The 27,811-nt window shown below is 35.5% G+C and overlaps 1 pseudogene across 1 annotated transcript; it reads left to right on the top strand.

The window, feature by feature from the left end:
• The first annotated feature begins 186 nt into the window (after positions 1–186).
• Positions 187–27,736, top strand: LOC147069778 (phenoloxidase 2-like; annotated as a pseudogene). Its single transcript, XR_015071183.1, has 13 exons — positions 187–350; positions 7,708–7,900; positions 8,952–9,054; positions 11,402–11,522; positions 12,335–12,540; positions 13,889–14,002; positions 15,792–15,930; positions 17,922–18,086; positions 18,363–18,504; positions 24,536–24,695; positions 24,846–24,988; positions 26,585–26,807; positions 27,355–27,736. The product of XR_015071183.1 is annotated as a phenoloxidase 2-like (transcript).
• Positions 27,737–27,811: the final 75 nt, after the last annotated feature.

A 27,811-nucleotide genomic window follows, 5' to 3' on the forward strand; every position in this document is an offset into this window, starting at 1 on the left:
TAATGGTTAAAACCGAATTCATTCAGTTTTTAAGCTCTCCTGAACATTTTGCTAAAATATAGATAAGCAGTTTGGAAGTTAAGCCGACGATAATGTGGTTTTGCACTCAGCTTGGCAGGAAATTGTTTATTTTGAACGTGTGAGTAAAGAAAAATGTTATCTAGCATCGCTTAATTAATTGGACTCACTTACCTTGATCTCAGTAACGATTCAGACATCGAGTACATTCATTCGCGATGGCTACAACCACTGCCAGGAATCTGCAATTGCTGTTTGACAGGCCATCTGAGCCTGTTTTCATGCAGAAGGGACATGAGAACATTGTCTTCGATGTGCCGTCCGATTACCTGGTAAGTGACATCATCTTCAGGTGACTGAATTTACTTTGATTTGCTTTTGCAGCAAATCTTCATTAAAAAAAAGTGGGATTGGAACAAAACTAACAATCCGTCTATGATTCATGCGAATTAATACTAACAAGTATGTTATCCGAGGTGTTTTAAATTCTGTCAATGGAAGAGTAACCAACTTTGATATTATTAATCAAGAGATTATGTACCAACATGATTATATTAAATTTATTAATGGTGTCCGTCCATGTTTAAATTATGTTTTTTTATTCAATACTGAATATAATATACGAATTTAAAAATGTTACATTCTTATTAATGAAACTTCATATGCGGTATTTAATAAAAAAAAAGATAATTGAATTCAGAGAAATGAATAACAATTTATTTTTTATTTTTTCAATATCAAAAAAATATCGGAATTATATTTTTTTTAAGATAAGATCATAATATCGTCTCTGTTCTGGCAGAACACACTAACTGGAGAATACTAGTTTTGAGTAATTTGATTTTGAAGCAGGGCTCGAAATAGACCGGAACGCCGTTCTGGTTCTAAATTATCGCCCGGTCTCGAGGAAAAAATAATTTGACCGTCTGAGATAGATATGCTATATAACAAAAAATCTAACAAACATATTTTTTTATAAAATACACATAACAATTTTGATAACTACGTAAATATCTTCAGAAAATTGTATAGCGCTCCGGTTCGTAAACATTTCCATTACGAGCGCTGCTTTGAAGTTGTTAAAATGTTTGAAATGGTCTATTATGTGAGTTTATTAAGTAATCGTAAAAAGGATGACTTTAAAATAAAGACTGTTTATTTATTAAGAAGGTTTCCAGATGGTAAAGTTTGAAATAAGGAACATTTTGGTATAACTAACTCAATATGTCATTTTTTCGAATTAGTGTCTTCTGCCAGAACTGTGACGATATTATGCGCCTTCACAGAGTGGGGGTTTGCATTAACAGATTTTGTTTTTACAAGCAATGGATGTTAGCCACTTACTCAACCTTTTTAGGTCCATACTCTGAGTCAAATTAAAAAAAAACAATATATGTACTTGTCAGACACAGGATTCGAAAATTATAGTCCGATGCTTAAGCCGCGCGGCCATCGTGGGTAAAATTAAAAATACATAATTTTGCAGCAAATCCTCATTAAAAAAGAGGGATTGGAACAAAACTAATACTCCGTCTATGATTCATGCGAATTAACCCTAACAAGTATGTTATCCGATTCAAATTCTGTCAATGGAAGAGCAACCGACTTTGTATTACCAACATGATTATATAAAATTTATTAATGGTGTCCGACATCCATGTTTTTATTATGTTTTTTTATTCAATACTGAATAATATAATATCATACGAATTTTAAAATGTTACATTCTTATTAGTGAAACTGCATATTCAGTGTTGAATAAAAAACAAAATTGAATTCAGAGAATTAAATAAGTACTTAAAATTTTATTTTTTCAATATCAAAAAAAATATCAGAATAATATTATGACATCTGTTAATTTATCATATTTCTGTGGTCTGTATATTTTGTAAAAATTATTTAAATCAATTAACTCCACTTTTTGTAATATCGATTGAGTTTAAAATAATATAGAAATAATTACAAGATAAAGAGCACTTTTTATATACAACGTTTTTAAATTTTCTGTTGAATCATATAAACTTGACTTGACTTTTGACATGTAATTTTGGTTTCTATAGTAACGCACGTATATAATTATTATTAATAATTTAGTTGCTGGGACCCCAGACCCCTAGCAACCAATAATGGTGTCGCAATAACTTTTCATACAAAACAGAATTAACTGAAAATGAATTAAATTCCACTTAATGATGGCTAAAAGTATTAAAAAATGCATTGGCATCGTGTTCTGATATATTCTAAAAGTTTAAAATGTCTAGCTAGTCGGGAAGTTAGTTAAAAATCGATTGCAAGATTTATAGCGGACAAAGAACCACCGTTCAAATAAGAATACGAGCTAAAAGAAACGTTGTAAAATGGGCATATTGTTCTAATTTAAAAATACAAATAAATAAAAATACTAGATTTTGATCAATTAATAATGATATTTTACAACGTTTTTATTAGCTCGTACTCTTATTTGTCCGGTGGTTGTTTATCCAGTACAAATCTTGCAATCGATTTTTAACTAACTTCCCGACTAGCTAGACATTTGAAACTTTTAGAATATATCAGAACACGATGCCAATGCATTCTTTTAATACTTTTAGCAATCTTTAAGTAGAAATAAATTAATTTTCAGTTTATTCTGTTTTGTATGAAAAGTTATTTCGGAAGAAATCCGTAATCCAATCCACTATTATTGGTTGCTAAGTGGGTGGTCCTAGCAACTAAATTGTTAATATATACGTGCGTTACTATGGAAATCAAAATGACATTTCAGTACCTATTCTATATTTGTTTGTTTTTTATTTACTTCATATCAAGTACACGTTTGAGCATATTGAGCATAATAATTGAACAGAAAATTTAAAAACGCTGTACTTATATAAAAAGTTCTTTTTATCTTGTAATTATTTATGAATTAGTTTGAAGTGTATTATTAAAAATAAAAAAATCGGTGTGTACTTTTGTAGAAGTACTTGTGTAGTATGTTAGAAGTTATACTTCTTTGGCGTAACAAAACAAAAACAAAACTTGTGATAACGTAGATTCTTCGACTAGCTCTTAATTATCTTGTTAAATTACACACTCAAGAAAAAGGACCGCTTATTGGAATGCCGTTGGCTTATTTCTATACACTTAAACTTATATTACTAAATTATATAATGGTTTCTCGTTGTTTTTATTTTTAACGTACCAACTGTCACACTGACGTTTAATTTTTTGTTTACGTAAGGAATTGCAAATGGCTGACAATAAAAAATTCGTTGCCTAGGCAATGGAACAATTCTTAACTATAATATTATACTGTATAATCGTCATGATTGCAGTACCATACTGTGGCGTAAAGGTAGTGCGTTCGGCTGATAACTGAACAATCGGTGGTTCGAATCCAATCCAGTGCGTTTTTTTTTGTGTGAAAAAATAAATTATGTGTTACATGTGACGCCAAAAATACACTCTGATCTGATTTCCCAAACGCGCCAAAAGAAGTATAACTTTAAAAAAAAGAGGGGTATCCTGTTAAGATCCGATATAAATAATGCACACTTATCTTTGTCAGCCATACGTATAATTATTGTATTTTCATTGAACTAAGACTACAAATTGTAGATAGTAAACCAAGCCATAATACATAATAGTAAAAAAATATTCATCTAATTATTGGCATAATTTTAGATATTTTATATATACGAATATTTTTATCTATTATGCTTCGGCTTAGGCATGGCTTAACTCATTTAGTGCTAACACCGCGACTGGCGCAGTTTGAAGCAGTTGTCCAATCGATATAATTAACGTATTATTTAAATATGGTAATTAAAATGTAATTAAAACTTCAGTAGTGATTGTATAATGAATTAAAAAAAACTAACCAACACCGTACTATGTATTCTTAATTCAACGAAAACAAATAAATATGACTGACAAAGTTAAGTATGCACTATTTAAGTCTAATCTTAACAGCCTACTTCCACTCTTCGCCACTGGTGTACGGCATATAAACTAAAACAATTATATGCTTATTACTTTATAAAAAAAACTAGCCAACACCATCTGTAAATATGTATATATTCTTAATTTAACAAAAATAAATAAATACAACTGAAGAAGTGTAGGCGGCTCTCGTGGTGCAGTGCGTAAGGCGCTGGCCTTCCACCCGAGAGTTCTGGTTTCGATTCCCGGTGAGGACACAAAAATTTATGTGATTTTATCAAAGCCTGGGTGTTTGTGATTGTTCAAAATTACTAACAACCACCTTGTACGAAAAAGCAAGGACATGGTTATTAATAATTCAAAAAAAAAATGAAAAAGTGTGCACTATTTTCGTCGGATCGTCCATCATCATCATCATCAGGGGCGCGACAACACGGTGTGGGTCCTGGCCTCCTCCAACAGCTCCCTCCACCTGTCCCTATCCAGTGTGGCCGCTTTCCAATTTGGTACCCCCAGAATACGGCAGTCACTGGCAGCTCCATCTAACCAGCGAATCTTTGGCCTCCCTCTTCTTCTACGTCCTATTGGATTGCTGGACATCACTCTCTTAGCCGGTTCATTGTCATTCATACGGTGCACATGACCTAGCCATCGCAGTCTCCCAATCTTAATTGATTGAACTGCGCTGCAATCTTCGTACAGCCCGTAGAGCTCAGCATTATATCTTCTCCTCCAATTGGTGCCATCCCTGATCGGTCCATATATACGGCGGAGAATTTTTCTTTCAAAGATGTTCAGGGCTCGTTCATTTCGCCATCGTCCATAGCATATCTAAATTATTACGGTTTGGTTGAGACAGGGTTTAATTGAATTTAAAAAAATTAACCAGCACCATCGGCAATTTGTATTGTTAGTTCAATGAAAACAAATAAATATGACTGACACTATTTATGTCAGATCTTAATAGCCTACCTCAACCCATCGTCGCTGATATATAATATGTATTATATTAATCCAGAGCTATAAATCCAGCCCTGTGTACACGTTACTTTTTAAATTGAGAATATACCTACCATTTGTGTTAACCATTTGAGAATATAACAGCCTCAAACTGTTTAAGGAAGTTTGTTAGTATAGGATCGTTTTACATTTTTAAAACAAAATTCAAAATAATGTGAGTTTTTTCAACAGATTGATTCTGTATTTGTCATTAGTAGGGAGCGGATTTATATGCAACAAAAAACATGATTATATGCATGCACGTATGCACTAAAACCGAAGAAATATGCAGTTAAAAATTGACATTTTTTGTGGGAAGAAATTGTAAATACGCACTTTACCCAATATTACTGACAAAAAATCGAATAACTAGTTAATAATTTTTCAACATAATATGATAGCAGAATAAAAAAAAACACAAACAATGAATATAAAGTTAATCAATTAGCTCAATCAAAAGCTCACAGCGAACTCTACCACGGTGAAATGTTATATGTACAATTTACTTGTAACCGTCCCAGACGATTCGTTTGCTGATGTGCTGCAATTTGTTTATGGCAGTCAGCGTGTTCTTGTGGATTTATTCATATTTTAGTAGAATAATTTAGATCAAGCGGATTAGATGTGCGGACATTGTTGGGACTGTGGATTTAATTTTTGGAAGAATGATGTTTATACTCGTTTAGATATATCATTATTTTTCAACAATTTTACCCACTGCGGCCCGTGAAAAATTGGAAAATGGATAATATTGTCCTTCTTTCAAACAGATTGTGCACCACTGATCTAGGCCTGCTCACTAAATCCAAGCAAAGAAGTTTCTTTCTGTCAGTAATCTTAATTGAATTTTTTTAATTTTTAATTTAATTTAATTTTAATTAGGTGATAAATTTATTTTGAACTGGATTTTTAACAATACTGTTCAGTGAGGACCATGAAAAGGTCACCTCACTGGGAAAACGATTTGGATAGAAACATCAGATTGAGAGAAACCACTACACTACTACACTACCTACATAATATGTATCATATATTACACCTAATACTTTACTTGCATAATAATGAAATTAAACACGTTTATCAAAACAAAATTTTTAAATATCTTAATACATAATATCGTCTATTCAATTCTAAACTATCCTAAACGCCAAATCATAAAATGTGCAGGAAAGCGAAATTTCGAAATTATGAACCTATACTTAATTCAATATACTCGTAGTTCTGTAATATCAAAATATTAAAAAAACATTTTTTGTTTAAAAAAACATTTTGGGGAATTTTTTCCAATTTCAAATTTATGAAAAATTCAATACATTGGCAAATAATGTCACTTAGGATATTTAAGAAGTGGCATGAAAATATTTTTTTCTTAAATTCAATATAATCCTATGCATTTAGGTTAATACAGAAATGTTGTAAATTTAATAGAGAATCGATTGATGTAAAAAAACGTATTTCGAAAAATTGGCGTTTAGGATAGTTTAGAATTGAATAGACGATATGTTAAATGAACACATTTTTGGGTCCTAAAAAAATTTTAAAATTGTACAATTTATATTATGCAAAATTTTTAAATCGTTTTTGGGAGCGCCAACGCCATGCAACCCTACACCACCTGGGTTGTAAAACCAAAATTATTAAGTAGGTACTCTAATTTGGGACATGGCTCAGCAAGGTTAAGAAACTGTGGTTTAGCTAAGTGGTTACGAACCTATGGCACGCGAGGTGATTTTGCATGGCACGCGTTTGAAGAAAGAAAAAAATACCGATAATAATAATAAATGACAGATCGCATTGTATAAAAAATAGCAGGCAATTAATTACACTTCAAGAATAAGCATTACGTTTAACGTAAATATAAAATTGCATATGTCAGTCTTTTGGCTTTATGCATCATATTATATAATATTATCACACTGACCTCATCAGGCGACGGGGAAGTCGCGCCGCGAACCTTTGATTTTGATCGATTTACAATGCCTGAGACCACTGTAGCGAGAAAATGCTTTACCTGATCGGAGCAATTCTGGTGTCAATTATTTATACTAGCAGACAGTTTCAAAATTGGTCGGCCAAAATGGATGGGGTAATCGAAGAAAGTAAAAAGCTATATGTGTGCTATGTTCTCAGAGTGGAATCTAGAAAATCATCATTTTTAAATAGAATTTTTAAAAACTATTTTTTCCCTGTGAAAAACTGCTCGGCACGTCAGATAGTCGAAAAATATTTTTCGGGAAATTTTGGCACGCGTACGTAAAAAGGTTTGCCAACCCTGGCTTAGCTGGATAATCATAAAAAACCAAAAATACACCATACAGTATGGTATAACAAAAAAATTAAACATTCTAAAATGTTGCTTTGCTGCCAAATGCGCAAAATGCGTAGAATATAATATTATTTCTTCAATGGCTGGGAATCAATCGCACCGTGAGTGTAAAACCAAGATATGTTCAAAATTTTCAATTTAGAGATTAAATGCGAAACAACTGCAAAAGTCGTGAACTTGATAATGTAAAAGTGAAGTAACTGAAAGAAAATGCAATATAATGTAGATATAAACCAAATATTATGTTTTTTTTTTATGATTTCTATTTGTCCTGAGAAAACGAAGACTTCAAACCCTAGTATCTCCAAAATATGTCTTTTGCAGATGTCTTGGTTTTACACTCACGGTGCGAAATGTTATTATAGAAAAAAAATCACTCAAATCTGTCTAGGTATCGTCAGAATTTTTTGATATGCTTCATTTTATTGTGAATTTGTTCACAGACGGACAGATACCAGAGCCTGGGAATGGATCTGGCCAACCGATTCGGTGATGATGCAACGGAGCATGTCACTGTGCCGGGCATGACTCCCGTGAACATCAGCCTGCCCATGCAGTTGTCCAGAGATGAGGCCTTCTCCCCCTTCATTCCGCGTCACATTCGCCTCGCGGAACAACTCATCGATGTTTTCATGGGTATGAATAAAAGACGATAAAGTAATTTTACTCCTCTAGACAAAGACTAAAAACTGGTTAAACCGATTTGAGCAGCTTTTACCTTTTCGTACACATTTAGTGACATTCCCAGAGGATATGGTTTGCATCCTGTATTTCTCCGCCAAATGGACATGTTGAACGGGTAACAAGACCAAGCTCAAAGGGCTTGCCACCGAAGCCACCATGTCCAGTCAAGAATTGACTGGTGTAATGATCTGGAGTCAAAGCGGTTATCTCCATTTGCCATTTGATATTATTTGGAAAAAAACATATACTTATGTGTACCTGCCTTTGGTAAAGGCATCCCATTTTTTCTACCAGGTCTTTAACACCGTCTGGACAAGTGCATGGATTTACTGGCACCAATAATGTGTGAATTTAACTAGCGTGATAGTGCTGACTGTCTCGCCAATCCCATTCTTCAAGTGTAAGCGAGACGCGCTGTTGTCATTGTATGACGCTATTTGGCTTTGAAATTGGTAAATGTCAAAAAGCGCTGCGCGGTGAAGCTTGTCTTTTTTCTGGCAGGTTCGCCACTATCGTTTTACTGAGCATGCGCATATGTCATGCAGGTTTCAACTGTCAAAAATTCATAAGCTTCTGAACTGTTTTGATCCATGCATGCAATCTTGCAACTTGCACAATAATACGTGTTTACACATGCATTTTCTTGTTATGGCTGCGATAATACGTACTGTCAGCAGTAAATCTATGCACGTGTAAATGGTGGATAACATTTAAATCATTTCGTAATGCGGATTTATTAATAGCAAACTTCATGTTATTATCGTCAACATCTCGTCGCTTTAGAATTGGTTTGTCGAAGCATACAGGACCCTTTGCAAGATCATTGCCATAATCAAACGCCTGCACGAGAATAGCGAATGCTTTGTCAGAATTGGTGACACTGTCACGGAATGGTTCGGGGTCACGACTGGAGTCAGACAGGGTTGTGTCCGTGCTCCAACTTGTTAGTTATATAAAAATGTTATGTTGTCGATGTGTAAATTAATAATTTGTATTGTTTCAGACTGTGCGGACCTTGACAATCTTCTATCGACATCACTATTTTGCAAGGATCGCATTAATCCAGGGATGTACAACTATTGCCTGTCGATTGCAATGTTGCATAGGTAATTAATTAACTTTCAATATTATTTAATTTCTTATTAAAATTTTGTTTTATTGATAAAGTTGTCATCAAAAAACGTTGGCGCTCACAGGCACTGTGTTCTCATATGGAGGTTCCGCGTTCGATTCCGGTGAGGTCATAATATATTTTAGAGATTTTCTGAAGCCTGGGTGTTTCTGTGATTGTTTCACAACTACTACTCTTCTGTTCTATTAAAAACATACCGCATTAACGTAACGAGCCATGAACTAGGCTAGATGTAATTGAAGTCAAGCAGTAGCAACCGTAACAATAATCACATTTCGAGGGCTTAGTGTCAAACAACACTATCTTCAAAAGTGCAACTTTACAGGAGAGCCAAAAATCGTTATTTTAGATTCTTGTAACTCAACAAGGGAAATGTTTATTTAAAACCTAATGTTAATATTTTATAATTTATTGTGTATTGTACATTTATCTTGCTTATGATGATGTTAAAATTTATAGGGATAGTTTTTAAAAAATATGAAAACAAGGCTAATTACTTATGTAGTTAGCGTTAAACGTTACTGACAATTTAATAAGAAATTAAAAAAGATTGACATAACGTTGTTTGACTATCATGTAGCCGTAAATGTAAAATAACGTTATCTCAAAAAAAAAAAAACACTTTTTTGTAGATAACGTTGTCTGACTTTAAGCACTCGATTTTGTCGTGCATAATTGCTGCGTTCTAGAAGAAATCACATCTGCGTATGTTCAAGGTTAAATTGTTCAATTATATCTACACTACTGTAATTGGGCCCTGTAGCCTTGTAGTGTTGAATTTTAAAAAATGCAGTGTTCAACCAATGTGTACTCTCTGTATTCACATACCTATATGTGAGAAAAATAGACTTTTAATAAAAGAGATATACATATATGAACTTAAGAGTAGCACAGTGTGGTATGGAAGAGGTGTATACTATTGAGTATAATGTGAAAGATAAAACACAGGTCTATATAGGTCATAATAGAATGTCTTAAAATCGTCAAATGGGAATGGGATGGAAACATTGCTCGAAAAAAAGAGAATATTGAATAAATTTAGTCATTCAGTAGTACCCAAAAAGTTAAAAAACCGATGTTCTAGATGTCATTGGCTTGACAAAAGCCCAGACACACAAACAGAGTCGTCTAGACCAGTGTTCTTCAACCGGTGGTCTGCGGACCAGCGCGAAAGCTTTCACCATGCTATCAACCGACTATTATCATACGATTCGGGGAATTCGCACTAGATAAAATACTGGGAGAATTTTTGAATGCTGCCGATATTAACCAGAAACTCATATTCAACATCATAAGCCAACATTTAAAAGCGTTAGCTGAAAACTTTGATAAACATTTCTCTGTAAATTAAGACCTACTTAAAGGCGGACCTCTAACCTCTGATTAATAATCCCTTTTTGGATATATTAAACCATGCGCACTTGATCCTCGTAAGAGAGAAAAGCTGATTGAGTTATCTTCTGATGTCACTCTGTCCAGATATAAAATGCAATCATTGTCTCAATTTTGGATATCCTTTGATAAAGAATATTCATCTCTGGGTTATAAAGATCAGATTATTGGGAATTTTTTAGACTTTCATCTTGTCAGTAATAAAAACCAAACAGAGAAATCGAATGGATGTTAATGCAGCGCTTCGTACCTCAGAAACAATGCTGCGGCCACGTATATCAAATTTGCTTACAAAAAAACAGCAGCAGATGTGGCAATAACCAAAGGTTGTAATTTTAAAACATAAGATTTATTAAACAAAACTCTATCTATATCTATAATGGTTATTATTTCTGCCTAATACCGGTTCGTGCAATATTTCTCATATGTTCACCGGGCCGCGGTTGTTAAAAGGTTGAAGAACACTGGTCTAGACTACAATACGTCAAATATTTGTCAATGTGATTTTGTTGGCATTCACAAAACACATGCACAGAGCGTGAATGTAAAATTTTTGGTTGAAAAAACATCTGCTGTCGCATGCAATAAATTTCATTCGACACAGTCTGTGATGTCACTATCCCGACTGTGTGCGCGAAAGACAGACTCTGGCAGTTTTGATTTATTGAGGATTTTGGCAGTTAGTTATGCTGAAGTAGAATAGGAATAGAATCAACTCGGTGAAGAGTAGCGGATAGATCCAGTAGTGGATAGATCCAGTAATGGATAGATCCAAAGTGGTAACAATGTGTGATGAAATAATATTAAAAGCATATATTTGATTAATAGGTTCTGTTCCAAGAAATGATTTCATTTGGGATTTCAGTTTTGACAGCTTTTTCGAATAAAATACACTGGAATTGTAAATTAAATCTATTTTTTTTTTACAGAACTGACACCAAAGAAATCCGTGTACCGACTTTAGTGCAGTCTTTCCCTGATCAATTCTTCGATTCATCTGTCTTCCAGCAGGCCAGGGAAGAGGCACAACTGGTTCCGACTGAATTACGGGTAAATAATTTTGTAATAACAAATCTGCTTTATGGCGTCCAACCGCATAAATTATTAAATATGCACATTTGCTAAGAAAAGCTGCTGTGAAATTCGAATGTGACCATTTCGAATACGAACATGTTCAACTTACAATGAAACTAAAGTAGTGTATTTTGATGCATGTCCAGAAATTTGTACGTATGCAGTTCGCCGTATCACACTTCACCGTGAAATGTTTATCGGAAATATATGGCCGTATATTAAAGACCGTCCAACCTCTTTGGGTCGTTTAGTACTGACATAAAATTCATGTCTAAATAAAACACGGTTCTTGTCAGTTTACAGGAAGCAAGCGGCAGACAATTTTTTTTAAATAACCGATATACTGGATTATTTATCAGGTTAAGTTAGGTTAAGGTAGGTTAGGTTAGGTTCGGTTTTCATTCTTGAATTCATGGCCGAATATTAAAGACCGTCCAACCTCTTTGGGTCGTATAGTACTGACATAAAATTCATGTCTAAATAAAACACGATTCTTGTCAGTTGACACTTTACAGAAGCCAGCAGCAAACAAATTTTGAAAATAGCCGATATACTGGATTATTTGTTAGGTTAGGTTAGGTTTTCATTCTCGAATAATTCATGAATTTTGCCAAAATCAGCTATAAAAATTAAATTAATGTTTATATTGAAGCTAATAAAATTGGAGACCGTATAGTATACGGTCATTTCTTTCCGATAAGAAAGCTCACGGCAAACTGTGCTACGGTGAAATGTTTTATGTACAATTTACATGTAACCATTTTGATGATGTTTTGTCCGCAATACAGGCGCCAATTGTGATCCCCAAGGACTACTCGGCGTCAGACTTGGACGAGGAGCACCGCGTGGCGTACTGGCGAGAGGACATCGGCCTCAATCTCCACCACTGGCACTGGCATCTCGTCTACCCCTACAGGTCCAACAACCAAATCATCGTGGCCAAAGATCGAAGAGGCGAGCTCTTCTATTATATGCACCAACAGATCCAGGCTAGGTAAACTTAAATCTTTATTTATTTGTTCATAGTATGTTGTTATCAATGGAAAATGGAAAAAAATATCATATTACAAAATAATGATGGCCTAAAAAAATTTATGTCTCTATTTATGCGTAGGTACACAAGGCGGCTATCGATGACTAAAGTGATAAATATTATTACTTTATCATATTTAGTTATTGAGGCGAATTAATTGTTATTAAATAAGGGGTCCTTTTTATACCTACCGCCCACTTTTATACCTTTGTTAGAAAAATTTTCTAACCGCCCACCGGTTCCACAGTAATGGTGATTTATAAAGTAGGGAAGTAACTTTACTTTATAATATTTAGCAGAGTTACAGCAAGTTAAGGCTTATAATAATAATTACTTACCAAATACTTTATGTCAGACTTTCGCTAAGATTGGCAGAATAAATCTTTATAAAACAATTATGTTAACGCGCGTGTTTGAGCATGTACTTAACCGAATTTTTTTTTATTTTTTTTAAAACGGTACATGTTCAAACACGCGCGTCAGTATCATTTTACTCCCTACTTCAATTATAGTTTGTCAATTTATGGCTACGGCCGTATGTTGTAGCTTAACCACTGGGGAATGACAAAAGAAATGGCGTATTTCAAAAAAACACTACCTTATTCTCTAGGTCAATAATTATTATAAAGCAATCATTATTCATAAGATGTTTATCACACTTGAATGGTCAAAGACATAGCTTATAATAAGTATCTTTAGAATCATCTTCAAATGTGTTAATCTTGCCGATTTTTTGAATAATACAATGCCTAATTCTTGTCAAATTTGGGATCACAGAGATTATCAATATAATTTTTTATCGTGAATATTTTACAAAAATTATCTCGTAATAAATTATACTAATGGTTTTATAAATGCGTTTAAAAATTAATAAATGTAAAAAATCTTTACACCACTGCACAGTTATGTACCGAAATATGACTATATTCTAAAACATTAGAGCGAGAGGTTTAAAAGAATACTATTTTATGTAACAAAAATACTTTATGCAGTCATCAAATGTTTAAAATAACTATTAAGGATAATAAGGCTTCAAAATTATATACATAGATTATCTACAACGTTTAAGGAGTGTCCAGGATAATGGTTTGAAAATACTATAAAAACTCAATTTTGACCTACGACGAGCATGTGGGCCGTTAAAACATCAATCTGCACCTTATTCCCCTGTCTGCGTTATTAGCTATTTTATGAAAAGGTCTTAAAATGACTTCCTCTGAATCCTCCAAATAGTCTTAATGTGACATTGAAAATATAATTGTTCTTCTAACCGTATACATTGATTTATTGTTATATTTTTTATTTACAGGTACAATTTTGAGCGTCTAGCAAACATGTTGCCGAGGGTGAAGCAATTCAACAATTTCCGTGAACCAATCAAAGAGGGCTACTTCCCCAAGCTTGATTCCATCTCGGCATCCAGGCAAGACTTCAAATCTAATTTCAATTTCAAATATCCATTCCCAACTTCAATATCAATTATGAAGACAAGTGTCAAATATTTTATTCATCTTCAGATTATTTAGCTTTGTATGAAAGGAGGGTGTTCGAATCCTGCATCTGTCACGTACTTCCCTCATTTTATAAGAGTATTTTTTCAATTAAAAATTTGACAGGACTAACGCCTAGCATGTATTTTCTGGTACTAATGAGAGATTCTAAAAATGGTTACTGCACCAATATCTAGCGATGGACGAATAAATTAATTGAGTTTTCGCGTGTTCCCCCATTAGGCATATTCCCCCGATATACCTTATGTTTGTTCAAGTTGAAGAATGTCAATGAGAGATATCTACTATCACGGGCCTTCTTCGCGCTTAGGCGGAGATGGCAGACCGTGATAATGTCATGGCCAAAAGAGCGGGTGTGGGGGACAGAAATGTAAACGGTGTATGCTGTTGTTGCTGGTTTATTATAAGTCGTAGAAGATGTCATTGATACAAGGTATTGTCGTTGGCGGTGGATTGGTAATGGCGATTTGGCGGGCTGCAGACGTGGTGTCGCGGGCTGGGCTGCTGATGCTTGGCATCCGAGGCGAGAGTCAGTGCTTGCGGATTGGCGATGCGGTCTTTATGGCGGGAGATGCTGGCTGGGCTGGAGATGCTTGTAGCTTCGCGTCCGAGGCGAGAGAAGAGATCCTGACTGCTCGGCGTCCGGATGCGAGAGAGCTTTTCGCACGCGTCCAACTGTCAGATTGTCGGCATCATCGCGCTCTCTGTTTTACCGACGAATTGACTAGTGGCGGCGCGAGCGGCCGTTTTCGACAGACCGCGTCTGTGTGGAGCGTGGACGAATTTGAAGTTCGTATTTTCAGTGGAGGTAGGCTCCGCTCGGCCGGGGGTTGCGAGAGCCGCGAAGAGTGGACGTAGGCTGTGGTGTTATGGGAAAGTTGATGGTTCGGTCCGTCCTTTGAGATGGTCTCCTGTGGGAGACCTTCATCCGGTATCACTACCTACTTTCTCATATTATACATTATCTACCAATCTTCTTATAATAATATGGTTTTATTAATGAGGAAATGAGTAATTTTTCAGAATAAATAATATGATTATCCGAGTCGTTACTTAATCACATCTAAAAAGCGAGCTTTAAAATATTAACTCAATTAATAGTAATGGTTATTATAGACTTGCCATTATCAGTTTTGAAAAACGACATACAACAAGCGTTTTTACTCACCTAGGGGTCTTTTGATTCGCTCCCCAGTATGCGTATACTAACGTTAATGCATTCACATCATTTGTAGAACAAGATTTGTACTGCAGCGACGGGATGGGACTGAGTGATACCGGTCAGTGAAAAATGGACGCCATAAATTTCTTAATTTGCACATCGGTGTCACCGTGAAATAGGGCGTATTTAATTTCATTAATTATTTTAATACCGCATAATCATCATTATGTTATTACATAATTTACAATCATTGCTGTATTTTTATTTGTGTAAAAATAATAAACATTTATATAAAATTCGGACGTGTTTAGATGGATAAAATAAATTAAATAATTCATTTAATCATGTTGGTACATAAATTATGACAATGATAAAAATATCGGACGTATATTTTTGACATGATAACGATGTGGGGATGGTCCCTACGAACCCTTAAGGTAGAGCCGCCCCTGAGAGTGATCATAGCCTACTTGAAGATGAATATGCCTGTTTTAATTAATATAAACACTAATATAGTAACATTTTTTATGTAAGTGCAGGAGTTGGGCTCCGCGCAAAGAAAACATGGTAATGCAAGACCTGAACCGGTCTATCGATGAAATGACCTTGACCATCACCGATTTAGAAACCTACATCAAGAGAATATACGATGCCATACATACTGGCATGGTGACAAACGTAAGTATAGAAGTCTATTACTGATCAATATGCTTTTATTAGGCTTTAGAGATTAGAAGATTTATAAGTAAATATTATTTAAAGTAATAAGCATAGTATATAAGCATCTAATCGTATTCGTTTATATACCATACATCAGTGGCGAAGGGTGGAGGTAGGCTGTGGAGATCCGACATAAATAGTGCACACTAATACTTATTTATTGTCATTGAAATAAGAATACAAATTACATAATATGGTATTGGTTAGTTTTTGAAATTCAATTAAACCCTGCATAAAGTATGTAAACCATCATAGATATTATTATACAGAAAATGGTTACATGTAAATTGTACATAAAACATTTCACCGTAGCACAGTTTGCCGTGAGCTTCCTTATCGGAAAGAGATGACCGTATACTAAACGGTCTCCAATTTTATCAGATTCAATATGAACATTAATTCAATTTTCATAGCTGATTTAGGCAAAATTCATGAATTCAAGAATGAAAACCTAACCTAACCTAACAAATAATCCAGTATATCGGCTATTTTCAAAATTTGTTTGCTGCTGGCTTCCTGTAAAGTGTAAACCGACAAGAACCGTATTTTATTTAGACATGAATTTTATGTCAGTACTATACGACCTAAAGAGGTTGGAGGGTCTTTAATATACGGCCTTATACCTATTTCCGATACAACATTTCACAGTGAAGTGTGATACGGCGTACAAGTTTCAGGACACGATAAAAAATATGGCATTAAACCATACAGACATTTTAGAGATGGAAGAATATTTTTTATCTATTACTGTTTGGTTTAGGCAGAGTTTAATAGAATTAAAAAAAAAACTACCTGCGATTTGTATTCTTAGTTCAATGAAAACAAATAAGTATGACTGACAAAGTGTGTACTATTTTTGTCGGATCTCTACAGCCCACCTCTACTATTATAGTTTGGTTGAGCCAGGATTTAATTAAATTTTTAAAAACTTCGGTATCTAGTTTGTATTTCAATAGTTCAATGAAAACAATTAATAAGTATGACTGACAAATATGGGCACACATATTTGTTCTTTCCGAATGTACAATGGCGATTGGAGATAACAAAATTGAATCCTGACAACTACACCGGTCAGTTTTTGACAGGTTGTGGTGGATTCGCAGCCAAGCTCTACGAGCTTGGATTTGTTACCCTGCCAACATGTCCATTAGGTGTAGAACTACAGGATGCAAACTATACCCTCTGGGAATGTCCGAGAATGTTCTCTGAGATGGAAGACAATGCTGCGAAAAAGTCGGTTCAGCCAGATGTTGGGCCCATCAGGCCGTCAGACATGATCGCCACAAAGGCCAATTATACTACATTTAAAAAAATGCGGCATAATATTCCGTATGTGAAGATCTCTTTGTATAATTTTGTTTGTCCGTATTGTTTTAGCTCTGTTTTTTGTATCTTATAGATCATTAAATTCATTTATTTTTGTTAAGTCTCCGTGGCTTTCTCTCCCATGGCACTTTGTTAAATTTAGTTTTACATTAAACTCAGTCAAAGCTCACTTGAGAGAGTGGCGAACTCAGTTTTGGGTATCTGCTCCTGAGACATTTCCAGGCGTAGACAACTGCTGATGCTTCATATCCAAATGTAGAGCCTCGTGATACGCTCGATTAGGACCGAGTGTGGTGTGGGGCGGGTTGGTTTAGAAGTACCATGTGTTAACAAGTGTGCTCTATTTATGTCGAATCTTCACAGCCTAAGTATTTTTAAACTCAGTCATAGGTAGTCATAATAAGTTTGTTGTAGTCATTGACTTCAATGTTGGTATTGACAGATTACCTGTTATTTTCAATAGTTGTTATCTCGGATCATAATACCTTAGTGCTACGTAGTTAAAATAAGGTTACAAAAATATTTTGAAATTAAAAACTCCCCCATGTCACAGTCATTATTAGTTTTTAGTCAGATTATTATTTTTTTGTGTAATTCAAAGAGATGAATTGGAATTATTTCAGAGGCAAGGAGAAACAGTTGTCTTGGATGAGATGACAGGCGTCGACGTTCTCGGAAACCTCATTGAAGCCAGCACCCTTTCCATAAACCCGTCGTATTACGGAAACGTCCACAATTTCGGCCATCTTTTCCTCGGGTACATCCACGATCCGGACGGCAGATTCTTGGTAAGAATTAAATAAGACATCATAATATTAATTGAGTACCTTTCCGGAAAAATAGCATTATCTTTTATTTTGAGATAGTGCCTATCAAAAATCATAATAATATGTGCCATAAGTTACCACTCTAACACTTCTAGTCCATCTGTTGTTAACTTATTAAAAGAAAAAATCATATTATTTTACTATACATATAACTTTCATGAATTGCTAATAAAATCACTCATAAAGAAGAGCATCCCCGATCTCAATTGTTAAAACATTTAATTTTTTTTATTGCAGGAGCGCAATGGCGTAATGGCAAATCCCGCGACTGATCTGCGTGATCCAATCTTCTTCCGCTGGCATGCGTATATCGATGAACTGTTCCAGGATTACAAAGGAACCATTCCACGTTACACCAGAGCTGTTGTAAGCAACATTTGTTATTCATAATAACCTTAAAGACAATTAATTTGTCATATTATTCAACATAACTCAAAAATTTTAGAACAAACTGTAGAATGTGCATAGTTTATTATTTTAGATATTATTTTTGTATAGAAACCAATGACATTAATATGGATGAAGCATATGGGAATAAAAATGACACTCACTTTTTTGTCGGGTCTGCCAAATGGCATAATCTGTTCTAACGCCATTACAATAAAGGTGATATTGCTATAAATTCCTGATGCTTTTTGTTGGGTCTGCTGGACGGTTCGGTTCGAACGGGTTCGCTCAAATGAACATTGACACTAGAAACACTGTTCTAACGCCATTACAATAAAGGTGATATTGCTATAAATTCCCGATGCGTGATATCGCATAATGGAAATTGCGTGACGTCTACCTATACATGTGCGAATATCACTGTGCGTCAATTTACTTACTAGCTACTGTATTGAATGCGTTGTCCATTAATAATGTCATTGATAGGAACTGATATATATTATTTATCGTGCAGTGCATTAGTGCAGTGATAGTCATCTGGGGACGACGAACTCAGGTGGTGTGATGAGTGAAGTCCCGGTATCTTAGAGATGAGAGAGAGACATCGAGGATTGATCACATTATATTAGGCAGAAATTATAATATTGATAACACATATATTTAGTTTGATAACGCTCCGCGCAGAGCTGGGTTTATTTATTCAAAACATTGCAATTACACAATATGGGGGTAAACATTGATTCAAGATGAGTAAGGTAATTTGTAGTTATAATAGGGCGCGTAATTGGTACTAAAAAGCATTAAATCGGTATGGGTTATGGAGGTCGGTTATTTAAGGGCACGTAACATTTAATTAGTTCGCACTGCACTTTAATTTTCACATTACATGGTTGGGTTTACACATTATTAGCGGTTACACACTTGTACGGCTTGGAATCAAGCATTCGCTGTTTCGGTCGCCGGTCATGCCGCGGGACGGACAGGAGAGGTGTTTATGTCTACTCTGCTGTCGTATCGATACTAACTTTAAAATATCTAAAAATCCTAAGGGCGAGGGGTACTTTCACGCTCGGAAGGCGTAGGGGGGAGACTTACAAATTTTTCGGGATTTTTTGTTATATGGGTTATTTTATTTAGCTCAGATGGTCAAATTTAATTTTCCATGAGACGTAGCGGTAATTTTGGAGATGTTATGAACCGGAACGGCGCTGTTGTGCGCTCCGGTCATTTTGAGCCCTGCTATTATTAGTCCATGTATCATCAGAATTAACTTAAAAATGGTAAAACAATTTATTTAACCTTGAATATGACATTAGCAGTATTGGCAGTATAAGATTTAGGACATAGGGTGAATCGACTTGAATCGTTTTCTCTCGCTCGGCACCGCTTCAACATAACTTACGAGGGTGGGTCAATAAGTCCTTAGAAAAGCCGACAGGTGGCGCGACTAGTACTGTAAGCGGTTTGTTTTCATGCAGCGGCACTACCGATTCAGTATGCTGCGAAGTTTCAATCAGATTGGTCGGGTTGTTGTTTTTTATTTTCGTACATTTAAAAAAAAAAATTGCTTGTTTACAAAAATGGAGAAAATTGAGTTTAGAGCTGTTATTAAACATTTTAATATAAAAGGGTTAACAGCAAAGGAAATAAAAAATGAGTTGGATTTAGTTCACGGCATTTCTGCTCCTTCACTTGCAACTATTTATAACTGGTTAAATGAATTTAAACGTGGTCGTACATCAACAAAGGATGAACCACGCTCAGGAAGTCCTGTAGAGGTGACTACACCAGAAATGATCAATAAAATCCACGATATGGTGTTAAGTGACCGAAGATTAAAGTTGAGTGAGATAATTGAGGTTACAGGGATCTCAAAAGGTAGCGTCATTTCTATTTTACATGACAAATTGGTCATGAAAAAAGTTTCTGCAAGATGGGTGCCGCGTTTGCTCACAGTCGACAATAAACGCAATAGGGTGGTGGCCTCTAAAGCCCTGTTGTCGCTCATGCAACGCAATCCGGATGAATTTTTTCGTCGCTTTGTGACTGTAGATGAAACATGGATACACCACTATACTCCCGAGACGAAAGAACAGTCAAAGCAGTGGATTGCGAAAGGCGAACCATGTCCAAAGAAGGCGAAAACCGTAAAATCAGCTGGTAAGGTTATGGCTACTGTATTTTGGGATGCACGTGGAATTATTTTCGTTGACTATTTGGAAAAAGGAAAACCAATAACAGGGGATTATTATGCATCTTTATTGGACCAGCTAAAAAACGAAATTGAAGAAAAACGGCCTCATTTAAACAGGAAAAAAATCCTCTTTCATCAGGACAATGCCCGTGTTCACACATGTTTACGATCAATGGCTAAAATTGAAGAATTGAAGTTCGAATTGGTCGACCACCCACCGTATTCGCCAGATTTAGCCCCCAGTGACTTTTTCCTTTTCCCAAACTTAAAAAAATCGCTAAGTGGACAACGTTTTTTTTTAAATGAAGAAGTCATCGATCGGACAAATGCTTATTTTGAGGACCTTCCGAAAACTTATTTTTCTGACGGTTTAAAAAAAATTGAGAAACGTCTAACCAAGAGTATTGAGCTCCAAGGAGATTATGTTGAGAAATAAAAAAAAAATACAAAAATAAAAACTGTTTTAATGCTTTTTTCTAAAGAATTATTGACCCACCCTCGTATTTTCTGTCAAAACTACTGGCCTTCACAATAAGGTACCTACATATTATTAATTATGGCAATAATGGGAATATTGATCAATAAATAATTACAAGATAAAAAGAACTTTTTATATAAGTACAACATTTTTAAATTTTCTGTTGAATCATATAAACATGACTTGACTACTTAAACGATCAAAAAAATTTGTACTTGATAGAAATAATACTGAAATGTCATTTTGACATTTCATGTTGATCTCCATAGTAACGCACGTATATATTAATAATTTGAGGTGCATGCACTTAATAATGGAGAGGTGCATGCTGGGCATAACACCGAAAGGATAAAAGGAGGAATGTGTGGATAAGGAAGCAGACAAGGGTTTGCGATGTAATAGAGTTTATGAAAAGCCTTAAATGGAGATGGGCTGGACACATAGCTCGAAGAAAAGACAATCGTTGGACAAATCTAGTCATCCAGTGGTATCCAAGAAGTACAAAACGTCCGCAAGGTAGACCTAGAGGCCGCTGGATCGATGAAATGATAAAGTTCTGCGGAAGTACGTGGCAACGCAATGCACAGGACCGAGAGAAAATGCACAGGATCGAGAGAAGTGGAAGCAGCTTGAAGAGGCCTTCATCCAGCAGTGGATAGATTCAGGCTGATGATGATGATGATATTAATAATTTAGTTGCTAGGCCCCAGACCCCTAGCAACCAATAATAATGGATTGGATTACGGATTTCTTCCGAAATAACTTTTTATACAAAACAGAATTAACTGAAAATGAATTCAATTCTACTACTTAAAGATGGCTAAAAGTATTAAAAGAATGCATTGGCATCGTGTTCTGATATATTCTAAAAGTTTAAAATGTCTAGCTAGTTGGGAAGTTAGTAAAAAATCGATTGCAAGATTTGCACTGGATAAACACCCACCGGACAAATAAGAATACGACCTAATAAAAACGTTGTAAAATGGGCATATTGTTCTAATTTAAAAATACAATACAAAAACGAAGAAAGTTTCCTTTGCCATATTTTAGTTTTGCTCGAATATGCACGAAGGCGAAGGTCAAGTGTGACTAACGCAAGTGAAATTTTACATTGAGCGGGATCACTATATCCGTCCCGTTCTATCGCGTGCCGAAGTATACGAAAAAAAGATACGTACACCCGATCCTCTTTTTAAAGTACTGATTAAAAAGAGTACTGATTATTTTTTATTTACACTGATTTTTTTACTAAAAAGAATAAAAATACGTATGTGTGTACATATTTATCAAAAAATTGCGTTGCAATGGACCGCATGCCACTGGTGCATACATAATATGTTGTCACCGGATGCCACCCAGGCATACATACGTACATATATGGCAGTGGCGAAGGGTGGAGGTAGGCTGTTAAGATTCGCTATAAATAGTGCACACTAAACTTTTTTAGTCATATGTATTTGTTTTTATTGAACTAAGAATACAATTTACAGATGGTGCTAGTTAGTTTTTAAAAATCAATTAAACCATGCCTAAACGAAAACATAATAGATTTGGTCTAATTTGGGCAATACGACAAAATTGTGCACACTTTTTCATTCATAGTTATTCGTTTTCGTTGGATTAAATATACATATTACACATATTGTTGGTTAATTTTTTTAATTCATTAAGCCCTGACTAAACCAAACTATAATAAAATAAAAAATATTATTCTATTTACAAAATATTCAAAGTTATGTATGATTTAATTGCATACTTTTAGATATTTTAGAAATAGACATGTATTTTTTGACTATTATCTATTATGGCTTGGTTTCTAATGGTTTAATTGAATTTTAAAAACTAACCAACACTATCTGTAAATTGTAGTCTTATTTCAATGGAAACAAATATGTATGTCTGAAAAAGTTTAATGTGCACTGTTTATGGCGGATCTTAATAGCCTACCTCCACCCTTCGCCACTGATATATGGCACCACTAGTCAGTCACTTCAGATTCGATACGAAAGACGCGCCGCGCCGCGTGCTTCGGCGTCAGCGTCATTAAATATTTCCAGCGATGAGAGTGCTTTTTCACCAGCGAAAAACAGTAGGAAACGGGCACGTTTATTGTCAAGGAGTGACACTGAATGAATATATGTCTCTATACTAAATTTAATTGTAATCGTAAACTATGTATTTTTATATATAAATATTTTTATGTATACATAATAAATAAATTCGATTTATATTTCGAAGAATTTCGTATTTTGAGCTGATTTTAAGTGATAGGACCTATCTACCATTTTTGTATGGGCACCTGATCTTTTTTTACGCGGTTTTGTTTTGCACGGTAGTCTTTGGAACGTATCCCCCGTGCAAAAAGAGGATTGGGTGTATACGTGTTTATAAATGACCAACTATGTGCCTGGTCCTCTACATTTCTTAGTCTTTGACATGTTTCAACTTGCAAGAAACATTGTCAGTATAGTCTCATAAGTAGTCCTTATTTTGAAAACATCACAGTTCTTACAATACTTTTAAACAGTAAAAGTGTTTGTGCCAAAAAGCAGGTTTAAATGAAAAATTGTATGTGTGTGTTCGTGGGAGGGGGGGGTGCAGTGACGTCCCGTGGGGGTAGGAAGATTGAGCATCGCTTGGGGGCGGCAGTTACTCGAAGGGCGGCAAATCGAGAAGAATAAGTAGGTATATATAGAAATAGGTATCTAAACTTAGTATTCACGGAAATATCTTACTATTAAAAAAATTACCTCACTGGTTGGAAAAAAATGTATTTATTAACATAAAAGGTTTAACAGGACTGTAATTATTTTGTCGGGTTTGCGATGTCTGGTTTACTTCTATTGTCCTTGGACGTAACGTTCTTGATGACCAGCAATGACACAATATAGAAGTTTGCGAATTAGATTTGAATTATAAGTAGATACAATATAATATGGTGGTTCGTAGTTCCATTTTTGACCGTTCTTCAGGTAAGTTTGTAGGACTGCATATATTTTCTTAGTGATGTATCCACACAACACATTTCTTTGATATTGGTGTCATGAAAGGAAGATAAAAAATACTATATAAAAATGGGGCGGCATTTTGGCGCTGCCTAGGGGCGTCATTTTGTCTAGGGGCGTCACTGGGGGGGGGGGGGTGTAAATTTACTATAATTTATTTAAAATTAAAATAAAAAATCCATAATGTACCTAGAACTGTTGGTGTGTTAAAATGAAGACTTTTATTTCATAAATATCACTGCCCAAATGGGGTCTACTCTAAATATTCACCTTAATAAAACTATCTAAACTGTTACAGCGCGATAATCCTAACATAACAATGACGTCGATTGAGATGACCCCTGAGGGACGTCGATTGAGATGACCCCTGAGGGCGGTACCGCTAACTTCCTGGAAACTTTCTGGATGCAGAGCGACCTGGATCTCTCACGAGGACTCGACTTTGTCCCTGGAGGGGGACTCTATGTTCGAGCCACTCATCTGAACCACACTCCCTTCAGCTATAGGTGATAATAAATATTGAAATTTAAATTAAATAGAATTATTTTAATCGGTTAATTAATTTTGTCAAGATAATAAAAGTCAATTAAAAATCACCACTGATATCACGGTTGCACGTCTCAAGATATATAAAATATATATGATATTGTTTTCAGGATATATGCCAATAATGCTGGAGAAGCTAAATTGGGAACTGTGAGAATTTTCCTATCGCCAAAGTTTGACGAGCGTGGCTTGCCGTGGACCTTCAGGGAACAGAGGCTCATGTTCATTGAAATGGACAAGTTCTTCGTTACTCGTAAGTACTACATAAATCACATGGTAGTGAAGAACAAGTAACCAAGAAGAAGTGAGCTTGATTGATCTAGTAGTGAATTGAAACAGACTGAGAATGATACAAGGAATAAAACAGGATTGTTTGCTCTAATTTCTTTTATTGTGTTAACTGTCAATTCATGGTCATTCACTGCATTGTATTATTTAATTAATCAATAAGGATTGTTTGCAAAAAACAAGCGGAAAAATGAGAAGACAGCTAAATGCTAATATTAATATCTCAATTATTTGTGGTAATATAATGTTTGAAGCTTTCACGGTTATTTTTTTATCGTAGTAGATTTTTGGATTTCCAGTCTAGGAAAGAAGGAAGAAGGACACACGGTGGAAACCCAAAAATCTACTACGATATTTGTGGTAAAACTGTTAAAATTAACAAAAATATGTAAAGCGTCAGTTACGTTGAGCTACCTTACGAGCTGCTTGTTGGCGAATTTACAATCTGCCTGTAAAGTCGCCCAGTGTCATCATCGAACAAGCTAACAAGCAGATTGTAAACAATCTACCGAGAAAAGTTAAAAGCCGGTCAACTTTACACGATATATGCCGGCGTGTGGGCCTACTGCGTCTGCGCAGTAGAGCGTAGTAGCGACCTACCGGTAAAAAACGATCTATGTTCTGTCAAAATAGTCGCTAGCTTGTTGGCTTCTCAGCTAATGGAAAGTTTTGTGTGTCATCATCACAATCGCAGTAGCTGAATCGCCCGCTTTTAAATTCGCCATCAAACAGCTCGTAAAGTAGCTCAATGTAATTGATGCATAAGATACTTTGTTGTGTAAAATTTAATGATCTTTATTTTATCTCAAAATACAATTTCTTTATGAATAACGGGTAAATGAGATATTTCCTAGAAACCGTTCTTGGCCGCCATTTTATCAATATGGCGTCGTTTGCTAGACGCGTGTCTGGAAACTTGTACGTATGCAGTTCGCCGTATCACACTTCACCATGAAATTTTATATCGGAAATATATGGCTGTATATTAAAGACGGTCCAATCTCTTTAGGTCATACTGACATAAAATTCATGTCTAAATAAAACACGGTTCTTGTCGGTTAGCACTTTACAGGAAGCCAGCAGCAAACAAATTTTGAAAATAGCCGATATAATGGATTGTTTCTTAGGTTAGGTTAGGTTTTCAATCTTAAATTCATGAATTTTGCCAAAATCAGCTATGAAAATTGAATTAATGTTCATATTGAATGTAATAAAGTTGGAGACCGTATAGTATACAGTCATCTCTTTCCGATATGAAAGCTCACGGCGAACTGTGCCATGGTCAAATGTGTTTTACGTACAATTTAGATGTAACCTGCCCAAGGACCTAGCGTATTCGTAACCAGCGGAAAAAATAGAGTCTAAACTTGACTATTAGCTTGTAATGCCCTCACAGTTGACAACTTATATTGGTACAATTCCTCAATTAGTACTCTCAACTTACTCCAAGTAAACACTTCAATAAATATGTGATTATTTTCTCTTTTTGGGGATTACATCACTCTCTATCCCTTGCAATAAATAGAATAAAGTCAACCTAGAAAAATGGCCTATTTACAGTTCAACCCCGGCCAGAATGAGATAATCCGGCGTTCTGACGAGTCGTCTGTGACGATCCCCTTCGAGAGCGACCTTCAGGAATTTGGAGGCGGGTCAGCAGACGGATGACGCCCTTCAACTTCTGTGGCTGTGGATGGCCTCAGCATGTGCTGTTGCCGAGAGGCACTCAGGCGGGAATGGCCTGCCAACTGTTTATCATGATTTCCAACTATGAACTCGATAAGGTAACTTTAATAGTATTCGTGGTCAGTGTTTATTTGCCTTTTGGTGAGTGTACACAGTGCCTGAAGATGCCGAAAGGTGAAACCCGGGTCATAAAAAAACTGTTCTAATGGAATAGTACAAAACTTAAATCCATTAGAATTTAAAATCATTGAGTCGAGTCGATCCATTTTGTTCTAATTTTACGGTCCACCACCTCTCACTAAATACCAAACAAGCCACGAAACAATTATGAACACATTATCTTTAGTCAAGTTCATTAGTTGTCGTAGAATTCCTTCCTCTAATTCTTCTGATATAGCCATACAAAATTTAATGAAATTATTAACTTATTTATTTTTGTTTTGTTACGTTGTGCTCTGTTCATTTTGACACGTCATTCACTAATGTACTGTCTACGATTTTAGTGTTTCGGTGGGGTTGTGGGGGCACAAAATCTACCCCTTGCCCTGGGCGCCAAAAGACCTTGCTATGGCCCCGGTTATAACCTCTACTACTTGGCTTCTATTCAAATATTGATGAGATATTCTTTTTCTTTGACCATTTTAGGTTGAGCAGACATTGGATGGCGCATGCGCTGACGCTGCAAGCTACTGCGGCATTAAGGACAAGCTGTGGCCCGACCGCAGGTCCATGGGCTACCCCTTCGACCGGTTCGCACCCGACAACGTCGATACCATTGATGACTTCCTCACCCCCAACATGATCGTGCAAGATGTCACCATCAGGTTCACCGACACGACTGTTCAGAACCCCAGGAATCCCATACCAGGACGACAAATGTAGGATCCATCACTGCAAAAAGAATATGTTACTGCTCGTTGAAGACTATTTATAAAAACTAATTGAATCACAACAATACCACTATGCTTATAAACGCTTGGAAATATTATTTTATTTAGATAGGTAGGTACAGTGCCAATAACTTATCTGAAGAATTGATGGATGAGCCACAGTCGAAATCTACCCGATCAAGACTCGCAACTGGACAGAATCTGATAGTGGA

This window comes from Rhyacophila brunnea, unplaced genomic scaffold, assembly GCF_057557595.1.
Source record: "Rhyacophila brunnea isolate RB1 unplaced genomic scaffold, BYU_Rbru_1.0 scaffold_23, whole genome shotgun sequence".
Classification (NCBI taxonomy): Eukaryota; Metazoa; Arthropoda; class Insecta; order Trichoptera; family Rhyacophilidae; genus Rhyacophila; species Rhyacophila brunnea.